This window comes from Mercurialis annua, linkage group LG3, assembly GCF_937616625.2.
Source record: "Mercurialis annua linkage group LG3, ddMerAnnu1.2, whole genome shotgun sequence".
Taxonomy (NCBI): domain Eukaryota; kingdom Viridiplantae; phylum Streptophyta; class Magnoliopsida; order Malpighiales; family Euphorbiaceae; genus Mercurialis; species Mercurialis annua.
In genome coordinates, this window is record NC_065572.1 from 41,034,371 (window position 1) to 41,048,198 (window position 13,828).

General features: G+C 32.7%; 1 long non-coding RNA gene across 1 annotated transcript; it reads left to right on the forward strand.

Moving 5' to 3' along the window:
• Window positions 1-8,566: 8,566 nt before the first annotated feature.
• On the forward strand, window positions 8,567-9,424 carry LOC126671069 (uncharacterized). The gene is made up of 2 exons (XR_007638911.2): window positions 8,567-8,897; window positions 9,293-9,424. It is a non-coding gene; the product is annotated as an uncharacterized LOC126671069 (long non-coding RNA).
• Window positions 9,425-13,828: the final 4,404 nt, after the last annotated feature.

Genomic DNA, 13,828 nt, shown 5'->3' on the forward strand with positions numbered 1-13,828 from the left:
ATGTTACGAAATAAAACCAAACATTTAAATTGGTACGAAACAAATCCAAACGTTTCACCTTTTTAGCAATTTAAGCCAAACGTTTAAAAACGCTACGAAACAAATCCAAGCCTTTCACCTTTTTAGAAATTTAAGCCAAACGTTTACAAACGTTACGAAATTTCAAATGTTTCACCTTTTTAGCGATTTGAGCCAAACGTTTACAAACGTTACGAAACAAGTTCAAACGTTTCACGTTTTTAGCGATATAAGCCAAACGTTTACAAACGTTTCGAAACAAATCCAAACGTTTCGCCATTTTTGCAATTTAAGCCAAATGTTTACAAACGTTACAAAATAAATACAAACGTTTGTTCTTTTTAGCGATTTAAGCCAAACGTTTACAAACGTTACGAAACACATCCAAACGTTTAAAACGTTACGAAACAAATTCAAACGTTTCACCTTTTTAGCGATCTAAGCCTAACGTTAACAAATGTTACGAAACAAATCCAAACGTTTCACCTTTTTAGCGATTTAAGCAAAATGTTTACAAAGGTTATGAAACAAAATCCAAACGTTTAACCTTTTTAGCAATTTAAGCCAAACGTTTACAAACGTTACGAAACAAATCCAAGCGTTTCACCTTTTTAGCAATTTAAGCCAAACGTTTACAAATGTTACGAAATTTCAAATGTTTTACCTTTTTAACGATTTGAGCCAAACGTTTACAAACGTTACGAAAAAAATCCAAAGGATTCCCCTTTTTAGCGATTTAAGCCAAACGTTTACAAACGTTACGAAACAAAACCAAAAGTTTAAAACGTTAAGAAACAAATCCAAACGTTTCATATTTTTAGCAATTTAAGCCAAACCCTTACAAACGTTACGAAACAAAACAAAGTGTTTCACCTTTTTAGCAATTTAAGACAAACGTTCACAAACGTTACGAAATAAAACCAAACATTTAAATTGTTACGAAACAAATACAAACGTTTCACCTTTTTAGCAATTTAAGTCAAACGTTTAAAAACGCTACGAAACAAATCCATGCGTTCCACCTTTTTAGAAATTTAAGCGTAACGTTTACAAACGTTACAAAATTTCAAACGTTTCACCTTTTTAGCGATTTGAGCCAAACGTTTACAAACGTTACGAAACAAATTCAAACGTTTCACGTTTTTAGCGATATAAGCCAAACATTTACAAACGTTACGAAACACATCTAAACGTTTCGCCATTTTAGCGATTTAAGCCAAATGTTTACAAACGTTACGAAATAAATCCAAACGTTTCGTCTTTTTAGCGATTTAAGCCAAACGTTTACAAACGTTACGAAACACATCAAAACGTTTAAAACGTTACGAAATGAATCCAAACGTTTCACCTTTTTAGCGATCTAAGCCTAACGTTAACAAATGTTACGAAACAAATCCAAACGTTTCACCTTTTTAGCGATTTAATCCAAATGTTTACAAAGGTTATGAAACAAAATCCAAACGTTTAACCTTTTTAGCAATTTAAGCCAAACGTTTACAAACGTTACGAAACAAATCCAAGCGTTTCACCTTTTTAGCAATTTAAGCCAAACATTTACAAATGTTACGAAATTTCAAATGTTTTGCCTTTTAACGATTAGAGCCAAACGTTTACAAACGTTACGAAAAAAATCCAAATGATTCCCCTTTTTAGCGATTTAAGCCAAACGTTTACAAACGTTACGAAACAAAACCAAACGTTTAAAACGTTATGAAACAAATCCAAACGTTTCACATTTTTAGCAATTTAAGCCAAACCCTTACAAACTTTACGAAACAAAACAAAGTGTTTCACCTTTTTTGCAATTTAAGACAAATGTTTACAAACTTTCCGAAAAAAATTCAAACGTTTCACCTATTTAGGAATTTAAGCCAAACGTTTACCAACATTACGAAACAAATTCAAGCCTTTCACCTTTTTAGCAATTTAAGTCAAACGTTTACGAACGTTACGAAAAAAATCCAAACGTTTCACCTTTTTTAGCGATTTAAACCAAACGTTTGCAAAATGTTACGAAACAAATCAAAACGTTTCGCCTTTTTTGCAATTTAGGCCAAACGTTTACAAACGTTTCGAAACAAATCTAAACATTTCACCTTTTTAGTGATTTAAGCCGAACGTTTACAAACGTTACGAAACAAATCCGAATGTTTTGCCTTTTCAGCAATTTAAGCCAAACGTTTACAAACGTTTCGAAACAAATCCAAACAATTCACCTTTTAACCCAAACCGTTTACAAAGGTTATGAAACAAATCCAAATGTTTCACCTATTTAGCAATCTAAGCGAAACGTTTACAAACATTACGAAGCAAATCCAAGAGTTTCACCGTTTTAGCAATATAAGCCAAACGTTTACAAACATTACGAAACAAATCCAAGCGTTTCACCTTTTTAGAAATTTAAGTCAAAAGTTTACAAACATTACGAAACAAATCCAAACGTTTAACCTTTTTAGCGATTTAAGACAAATGTTTACAAACGTTACACCTTTTTAACAATTTAAGTCGAACATTTACAAACGTTACGAAACAAATCCAAACGTTTCACCTTCTTAGCGATTTAAGCCAAACATTTAAAAAATGTTACGAAACAAATCCAAACGTTTCGCATTTTTAGCAATTTAAGCCAAACGTTTACAAATGTTATAAAACAAATCTAAACGTTTAACCTTTTTAGCAATTTAAGACAAATGTTTACAAACGTTTGACCTTTTTAACAATATAAGTCAAACATTTACAAACGTTACGAAACAAATCCAAACGTTTCGCCTTTTTAGCAATTTAAGCCAAACGTTTACCAATGTTACGAAACAAATCCAAACGTTTTCCTTTTTTAGCGATTTAAGTCAAAGGTTTACAAAATGTTACAAAAAAAATCAAAACGTTTCGCCTTTTTTGCAATTTAGACCAAACGTTTCGAAACAAATCCAAACGTTTCACCTTTTTAGTGACTTAAGCCGAACGTTTACAAACGTTACGAAACAAATCCAAATATTTAGCCTTTTTAGCAATTTAAGCCAAACGTTTACAAACGTTTAGAAACAAATCCAAACGTTTCACCTTTTAACCCACACCGTTTACAAAAGTTATGAAACAAATCAAAATGTTTCACCTATTTAGCAATCTAAGCGAAACGTTTGCAAACATTACGAAACAAATCAAGGCGTTTCACCTTTCTAGCAATATAAGCCAACGTTTACAAACATTACGAAACAAATTTAAGCGTTTCACCTTTTGAGAAATTTAAGCCAAAAGTTTACAAACGTGACGAAACAAATCCAAACGTTTCACCTTTATAGCGATTTAAGCCAAATGTTTACAAACGTTACGAAACAAATCCAAACGTTTAACCTTTTTAGCGATTTAAGCCAAATGTTTACAAACGTTTCACCTTTTTAACAATTTAAGCCAAACATTTACAAACGTTACGAAACAAATCCAAACGTTTCACCTTCTTAGCGATTGAAGCCAAATGTTCACAAAATGATACGAAACAAATCCAAACGTTTCGCCTTTTTAGCAATTTAAGCCAAACGTTTACAAATGTTTCAAAACAAATTCAAACGCTTCACCTTTTTACTGATTTAAGCCAAACGTTTACAAACGTTACGAAATGAAACCAATCGTTTAAAACTTACGAAACAAATCCAAACGTTTCACATTTTTAGCGATTTAAGCCAAACCTTTACAAACATCACGAAACAAAACCAAGCGTTTAACCTTTTTGCCAATTTAAGCAAAACATTTACAAACGTTACGAAACAAATCTAAACGTTTCACCTTTTTAGCAATTTAAGCCAAACGTTTACAAACGTTACGAAATTTCAAACGTTTCACCTTTTTAATGATTTGAGTCAAACGTTTACAAACGTTACGAAAGAAATCCAAACGTTTCATATTTTTCGCGATATAAAGAAAACGTTTACAAACATTACGAAATAAATCCAAATGCTTCAGCTTTTTAGCGATTTAAGCGAAACGTTTTCAAACGTTACGGAACAAATCCAAACGTTTCCCCTTTTCAGCAATTTAAGCCAGATGTTTAGAAACGTTATGAAACAAATCCAAACGTTTAATATTTTTACCGATTTAAGCCAAACGTTTACTTACTTTACGAAACAAATCCAAATGTTTAACCTTTTTAGCGATTTAAGCCAAACGTTTACAAAGGTTACGAAACAAATCCAAACGTGTTACCTTTTTAGCAATTTAAGCAAAACGTTTACAAACATTGCGAAACAAATCCAAACATTTCCCCTTTTTAGCGAGTTAAGCAAAACATTTAGAAAGGTTACGAAACAAATCCAAACGTATCACATTTTTAGCGATTTAAGCAAAACCCTTACAAACGTTACTAAACAAAACCAAGCGTTTCATCTTTTTAGCAATTTAAGCCAAACGTTTACAAACCTTATGAAACAAATCTTTTAGCGATATATTCCAAACCTTTACAAACGATACGAAACAAATCCAAACATTTCCTCTTTTTAGCAATTTAAGCCAAACGTTTAAAAACGTTACGAAACAAATGCATGCGTTTCCCCATTTTAACTATTTAAGCCAAACATTTATAAGCGATACAAAACAAATCCAAATGTTTCACCTTTTTTGCGATTGAAGCCAAATGTTTACAAACATTACGAAACAAATCCAAACGTTTCACCTTTTTAGCGATTTAAACCACACATTTGCAAACGTTATGAAACAAATACAAACGTTTCACATTTTTAGCAATATAAGCCGAACATTTACAAACTATACGTAACAAACCAAAACATTAAAATTGTTACGAAACAAATTCCAACGTTTAAAAACGTTATGAAACAAATCCAAGCGTTTCACTTTTTTAGCAATTTAAGCCAATAGTTTCCAAACGTTATGAAACAAGTCCAAGCGTTTCACCTTTTTAGCAAATTAAGGCAAACGTTTATAAATGTTCCAAAACAAATTCAAGCATTTCACCTTTTTAGCAATTTAAGCCAAACGTTTACAAACGTTACGAAACAAATCTTAGCGTTTTACCTTTTTAGCAATTTAAGCCAAACGTTTCCAAACGTTACGAAACAAATCCAAATGTTTCACCTTTTTAGCGATTTAAGCCGAACGTTTACAAACGTTACGAAACAAAACCAAATATTTCACCCTTTTAGACATTTAAGCCAAACGTTTACAAATGTTATGAAACAAATCAAAAAATTTCCCCATTTTAGCGATTTAAGCCAAACGTTTAAAACGTTACCAAACAAATCCAAACATTTCACCTTTATAGATATTTATGCCAAACGTTTACAAACGATGCGAAACAAATCCAAACGTTTCACCTTTTTAGCGATTAAAGCCTAACGTTAACAAACGTTACGAAAAAAATCCAAACGGTTCACCTTTTTAGCTATTTATGTCAAACGATAACAAAGGTTACGAAACAAATCCAAAAATTTAACCTTTTTAGCAATTTAGGCCAAACCTTTACAAACGTTACGAAACAAATCCAATTGTTTCACAATTTTAGCAATTTAAGCCAAACGTTTACAAACTTTACGAATCACATCCTAACGTTTCATCTTTTTAGCGATAGTGCCAAACGGTTACAAACGTTACGAAACAAATCCAAACGTTTCATCTTTTTAGCAATTTATGCCAAACGTTGACAAACGTTACGAAACAAAACCAAACGTTTGACCTTTTTAACGATTTAAGCCAAACATTTACAACACAAATCCAAAAATTTCACATTTTTAGCGATTTAAGCTAAACATTTACAAACATTACGAAACAAATCCAAAAGTTTCACCTTTTTAGCGATTTAAGCCAAAAATTTACAAGCATTACGAAATAAATCCAAGCGTTTCACCTTTTTAGCAATTTAGAGTTGTGATGGGAATTTCGGTTCTTGGTGTGAGTCGTGGCTGTCATCTTTCAGTGAGTAGGATTCTGCCTTAGCTGCTTTTGTGTGCTGGAATGTGTGGTTGAATAGAAACAACACAATGTTGAAGAAGGAGAAGGGTAATCCAGTGAATATTGTGTCAGCAGCGGGGTTCCAGCAAGCTTCTTGGCAAGCTGCAAATAGCAACTCCGGCGAACTTCGTATGGCAGCAGTTCGCAGGGATGAGGGAGGCGTCATTTGGTCTGTTCTAGATAAGGGGAGATTGAAAGTGAATGTCGACGCTGCCGTGTTTTCAGGTAAGAAGGAGATGGGAGTGGGAATAGTGGTTCGAGATTGGAAAGGGAGTATTGTTGTAGCGAGGCAAGTTAATTTGCTTGGTTCATATTCTGCTCGTCATGCTGAAATCATGGGGATTCGCGAGGCTTTGAGTTGGTTGAAGGGTGTAGATGATATGGTGATTGAGTCAGACGCAATGAATGTGATTTTAGAGCTACGTAATCCTGACTTAGTCGAGAAGGATATGCTGTTAGTTGATTGTTTGGTCCTAGCTAGGCAGTTTCATAATGTTTCTTTTGCTTTCGTGAGGCGATCTGCGAATCAGGCTGCGCATTTGTTAGCGCACAATGCCCCGTACTTGTCAGGTCATCAAGAGTGGTTTTATCACTTTCCTGAGTTTCTCACAAATGTAACTGCCTTTGATTTGATTCAATGAAATCATTTTTACCATAAAAAAAGCCAAACTTTTACAAACGTTCCGAAATAAATCCAAGCGTTTTGCCTTTTTAGTAATTAAAGCCAAAAGTTTACAAACGGTACGAAACAAATCCAAGTGTTTCACCTTTTTACCAATTTAAGTGTAATACCCCGTGTTTTCAAACTTGATTTGTCAGTTTGGTTATCCGTTACAAATTGGTTGTTTTCTTGCATTCTTTGTTATTTTGCATTTCAACATTTTTCTTGTTATGTTTTGAACTTGATTCTGAATGATTATATGTTAGAAGTAACACTTGTGATACCTTGGTTGTGTCTTTTTGAGTGTCTTATATGTATCCCATGATCTCGTATGTGTTTGATATTGATTCGATTTATTTTCGGGTATATATCAAAACAGCATTCGCATGTTTTCCAGAACTGTCCTGTTTTAGAAAAACGTTGATATCTCCCAATTGAAATGTCAGATCACGCCCATTTTTTGGTATGTTGTTCATAAGAGTATTTTCTAGCATGAGTAAAATTGTCAAGTTGTTTTGATTCTTATAACTCTCAAAATGATAATTAAACTGTGGTTTTTATCAAAGCCCATGTAAAACCCGCATAAGTCTATAAATAGACCCTTATTTTCATGTGAGCAGCCTCCTTTTATTTTCCACAAATCCTAAAACAAATATCTTCATAGAAAATACACATTTATTTTGTTCTAACAAGTTCGGATGTGATTCATTACGCTAAGAACTTGATTTTTCATCATACTTGCAAGATCTACGCGATTTCTACGTTGTGTTCTTTGTTGGTGGCTTGTAGATCCAATTGATTTCGGTCCAGCCCTTTGAACCTTGGGTTAATACATCAATTATAATCTTGTTCATCATTCTTAGGTAATGATTTTACTCGTAATTGATTTATGGATTCGTTGTTGTGTGATTTTGCCTAGAAATGCATAATATAGGATTTTGATGGATTGAATTGTTGTTATTGATATGCTATTTTAAGCTACTGAACTTATATGATTAAATGATGGGTTTTACATATATAATCTGATGTTATAAGTTTTGGAGAGAATTTGGCATGATTCAATAACGAATTGGTGTAATTAAACAATGATTAGGCGATTTCTAGACTTGTGCGTATTGGATTCGTTTAATGAATTATTTAAATGGTTGAATCAAAATTTATTGATTATTAGGTGTTCTTATATCAATAGCTACTGAAATAAAAAGTTTTTATTTGTAAATGAGAATCCAAATTGGTTTGGTTTGTAAAAATTCTACGATTTGCGAAAATGGCGATTTTAAGGAAATTGAACGTTACGAATACAATATGATTTTCAAATTCTATACATACTGATGTAATATATTCTAAGTGATGTCTTAAAGGTTTTAAATCAGTAGTAACATACTTTGTTTCATCGATTGTTGGTTTTGAATCGTTTGGCTAGTTTAGGCAATTTTCGGCAAAATTGCCATACTTGATTATTTGAGTGCTTTGGCTTAATTTTGATTTAAACCAAGTTATTAAAGGCTGAAAAATATGTTTTGAAAATGATTTGAACTTATAAAAGATGTTATTTTACCTTGAATTGTCTTGATAATCGATGATTATCTAAACATTTGAGTTGTGGATATTCTTACAGGATTTTAAGGCTATTTTAAGTATATACTTCAGATGCAAGTTTAGTTAATTTAAAATGATTGAAATCATGTTTAGTTACAGTTAAGGTGTTTTATTTGAGATGTATGAACTTCGGGTGAAAGCGGCCAAGTGTTGGCAATATTGTTGTATTTTGTTGATATGAGTTTGACTTGTGTTGGGTTAAGCTTTTAGTCAGTTCTTTGTTTTCAAATACATTGGTTTGGTTTTAAAGGATTTAACTTTGGATTTTACTCTGGCTGGGTCGGGTTACACTTGTGTCGCCCGACATGTTGTGTTAATCATATAGTTGATATATGGCTAACACGTTACTCTAGGATTTCTTGGATATCGAAAGGTGTTGTTTCAATTATATTACTCTGGATTGTTTTTAAAACGAGAACTCACCTAAGCTTAATTAGTTATTGTATTGGTTGGATATGTAATGTACTTTGCCTTTGGGCTTACTGTGTTTTGAATGTTGTTCTTTGGTTGTGTTAAGATACAAGTCCTATGTGGTGTCTAGTGATCTTAGAGTTAGGGATTGTTCGGATTTTAACTTATATATTGTTTTAGACCCATCGACTGATCGTACTTCGGAGTCTACGCAGGGTTAGCTGTTTGCCAAGATTCACGTGGATAGCAAGCAGTGAGTTTTTAGTGCTATTTACCGCTTTATTAAGTACCGCAATGTATTTTAGTATTATAAATGTTTTTGAACTGTTTTAAGCAATTATGGATCATGATTGAAACAAGCTACTCGATATGCTTGTATCGAGACTGTGTGCACCGGTAAATACTCTGGGATCGGCAGACAAATGTCTTGCTTACGCTGGTATATGACGAGGATGTGTTCCCCTCCACTCTGGGTTTATCAGTATGCTATGTCATACTTACGCTGGGATCATTTCAATACTGCTTTCCATAATCATACTATATTAGTATAAAATGTTTTGATTTAATAGTTTTAAACTTAATAAATGTAAATAGTATTGCGAACTCATCTCAGTATATCTGACCCCGTTGTTTTTCCAAATTTTGCAGGTTTATGATTTGAAAGCTGGTCCACTCCGATTCTTTTGATTCCTCGGAGGTTTTATGTTATTTAAACTAGTTACTGTTTTCAAACTCTTAGACCGCAGTAGAACTAGTTTATATATTACTTTGGTTATTGCACATTGGGATTGTCGGTTTGTCCGATTGTTTATTGTTAGCTTGTTTACTCTGGATTATTTTATTATTATATTTAAGGCATGCTGTTGAGCATTTCAGATATTAAGTTATTTATATTAGAACTGTGATATAAATTGCTACTTTAGGTTGGAGTCTCGGTTGCCCTCGAGCAGTGTTCTGCAGGTTTATATGTTTGATTGTTTTTCGCAAGACTTGCTACGGGTTTCGGTACGACCATACCCATACCATAGCGCCGGTCAAGATTCATGAAATTGGGCCGTGACATTAAGCCAAACATTTACAGACGTTACGAAACAAATCAAAACGTTTCACCTTTTTAGCGATTTAAGCCGAACGTTTACAAACACTACGAAACAAAACCAAACGTTTCCCCTTTTCAGCGATTTAAGCCAAACGTTTACAAACGTTACAAAACAAAACCAAACGTTTACAATGTTACGAAACAAACATTACAAAATAAATCAAAACGTTTACAAACATTACGAAACTAAACAAAACGTTTCACCTTTTTAGCGATTTAAACCAAACGTTTACAAACGTTACGAAACAAAGCCAAATGTTTCACCTTTTAAGCGAATTAAGCCAAACGTTTACAAACATTACGAAAAAAAACCAAACGTTTAAAACGTTACGAAACAAACGTTACAAAACAAATCCAAACGTTTACAAACGTTACGAAACAAATCCAAACGTTTCACCTTTTTAGCAATTGAAGCCAAACGTTTACAAACGTTACGAAACAAATCCAAACGTTTCACCTTTTAAGCGATCGAAGCCAAACGTTTACTAACGTTATGAAACAAATCCAACCCATTTTTAGCAATGTACGCCAAACGTTTACAAAAATTACGAAACAAAAACCAAGCGTTTCACCTTCTTGGCAATTTAAGCCAAACGTTTACAAACGTAACGAAACAAATCCAAGCGTTTCATCTTTTTAGCAATTTAAGCCGAACGTATATAAACGTTGCGAAGCAAAATCAAACGTTTCACCTTTTTAGCTATTTAAGCCAAACGTTTACAAACGTTACGAAACAAATCCAAGCATTTCACCTTTTTAGCAATTTAAGCCAAATGTTTACTAACGTTACGGAACAAAACCAAACGTTTCACAGTTTTAGCGATTTAGGCCAAACGTTTACAAACGCTACGAAACAAATCCAAACGTTTCACCTTTTAAGCGATTGAACACAAACGTTTACAAACGTCACGAAACAAATCCAAACGTTTCACCTTTTTAGCGATTTAAGCCAAACGTTTACAAACATTACGAAACAAAACCAAACGTTTCCCCTTTTTAGCGATTTAAGCCAAACGTTTACAAACGTTACAAAACAAAACCAAACGTTTACAATGTTACGAAACAAACATTACAAAATAAATCAAAACGTTTACAAACATTACGAAACTAAACAAAACGTTTCACCTTTTTAGCGATTTAAACCAAACGTTTACAAACGTTACGAAACAAAGCCAAATGTTTCACCTTTTAAGCGAATTAAGCCAAACGTTTACAAACATTACGAAAAAAAACCAAACGTTTAAAACGTTACAAAACAAATCCAAACGTTTACAAACGTTACGAAACAAAACCAAACGTTTCACCTTTTTACTGATTGAAGCCAAACGTTTACAAACGTTACGAAACAAAACCAAACGTTTCCCCTTTTTAGCGATATAAGCCATACGTTTACAAACGTTACGACACAAATCCAAATGTATCACCTTTTTAGCAATTTAAGCCAAACGTTTACAAACGTTACGAAACAAATCCAAGTGTTTCACCTTTTTAGCGATTTAAGCCAAACATTTACAAACGATACGAAACAAAACCAAATGTTTCACCTTTTTAGCAATTTAAGCCAAACGTGTACAAACGTTATGAAACAAAACCAAACGTTTAAAACATTACGAAACAAATCAAAACGATTAAAAATGTTACAAAAAAACACCAAACGTTTATAAAGGTTACGAAACAAATCCAAACGTTTCACCTTTTTAGCGATTTAAGCCAAACGTTTACAAAGGATACGAAACAAATCCAAACATTTCACCTTTCTAACGATATAAGCCAAACGTTTACAAACTTTACGAAACAAATCCAAGCGTTTCAACTTTTTAGCAATTTAAGCTAAACGTTTTACAAACGTTACGAAACAAATCCAATCGTTTCACATTCTTAGAAATTTAAACCAAACATTTAAAACGTTACGAAAAAAATCCAAAAGTTTCACATTTTTAGCAATTTAAGTGAAACTTTTAGAAACATTATAAAACAAATCCAGACATTTCACCTTTTTAGCGATTTAAGCCGAACGTTTACAAACATTACGAAACAAAACCAAACGTTTCACCGTTTTTGTGATTTAAGCGAAACGTTTTCAAACGTTACGGAACAAATACAAACGTTTTACCCTTTTTGGCGATTTAAGCCAAACGTTTACAAATGTTAAGAAACAAATCCAAACGTTTCACCTTTTTATCGATTTAAGCCAAACGTTTACAAATGTTAAGAAACAAATACAAACAATTTACCGTTTTAGCGATCTAAACCAATCGTTTACAAAGGTTATGAAACAAAACCAAACGTTTCAACTTTTTAGCGATTTAAGCCAAACGTTTTCAAAGATTACAAAACAAATCCAAACGTTTCACCGTTTTAGCCATTTAAGCCAAACGTTTACAAACGTTTCGAAACAAATCCAAACGTTTCCCCTTTTTAGCGATTTAAGCCAAACATTTACAAACGTTACGAAAAAAATACAAACGTTTTACATTTTTAGCGATTTAAGCCGAATGTTTACAAACATTACAAAACAAAACAAAAACGTTTAAAACGTTACGAAACAAATCCAAACGTTTCCCCTTTTTAGCAATTTATGCCCAACGTTTACAAACGATACGAAACAAATCCAAGCATTTCACCTTTTTAGCAACTTAAGCCAACCGTTTACAAACATTGCGGAACAAATCCAAACGTTTCGTGTTTTTAGCAATTTAAGCCAAACATTTACAAGAGTTATGAAAAAAATCCAAACGTTTTGCCTTATTAGCAATTTAAGCCAAATGTTTAGAAACGTTACTAAACAAAACCAAACATTTAATACGTTACAAAATAAATCCAAAAGTTTCACATTCTGAGCGATTTAAGCCAAACCCTTACAAACGTTATGAAACAAAACCAAGCATTTCACCTTTTTAGCAATTTAAGCCAAACGTTTACAAACGTTCCGAAACAAATCCTAGTGTTTCACCTTATTAGCAATTTAATCCAAACGTTTACAAACTTTCCGAAATAAATTCAAGCATTTCACCTTTTTAGTAATTTAAGCCAAACGTTTACAAACGCTAAAAAACAAATCCAAGCATTTCACCATTTTAACAATTTAAGTCAAACGTTTACAAACGTTATGAAACAAATCCAAACGTTTCCCCTTTTTAGCGATTTAAGCCAAACGTTTACAAAATGTTACGAAACTTATCCAAACGTTTCGCCTTTTTTGCAATTTCGGCCAAACGTTTACAAACATTTGGACAAAAATCCAAACGTTTCCCCTTTTTAGCGATTTGAGCCGAATGTTTACAAACGTTACGAAATTTCAAACGTTTCACCTTTTTAGCGATTTGAGCCAAACGTTTACAAACGTTACTAAACAAATCCAAACGTTTCACTTTTTTAGCGATATAAGCCAAACGTTTACAAACGTTACGAAACAAATCCAAACGTTTCATATTTTTAGCGATTTAAGCCAAACCTTTACAAACATCACAAAACAAAACCAAGCGTTTAACCTTTTTAGCAATTTAAGCAAAATATTTCAAACGTTACGAAACAAATCCAAGCGTTTAACCTTTTTAGCAATTTAAGCCAAACGTTTACAAACGTTAAGAAATTTCAAACGTTTCACCTTTTTAGCGATTTGAGCGAAACGTTTACAAACGTTACGAAATTTCAAACGTTTCACCTTTTTAGCGATTTGAGCCAAACGTTTACAAACGTTACTAACCAAATCCAAACGTTTCATGTTTTTAGCGATATAAGCCAAACGTTTACAAATGTTACGAAACAAATCCAAACGTTTCGCCTTTTTAGCAATTTAAGCTAAACGTTTACAAATGTTAAGAAACAAATCCAAACGTTTCACGTTTTTATAGATTTAAGGCGAACGTTACAAACAGTACGAAACAAAACCAAACATTTCACCTTTTTTGCGATTTAAGCCAAACGTTTTCAAACGTTACGGAACAAATCCAAATGTTTCACCTTTTTAGCAATTTAGGCCAGACGTTTACAAACGTTATTAAACAAATAAAAACGTTTAACCTTTTTAGCTATTCAAGTCAAACGTTTATAAACGTTACGAAACAAATCCAAATGTTTAAACT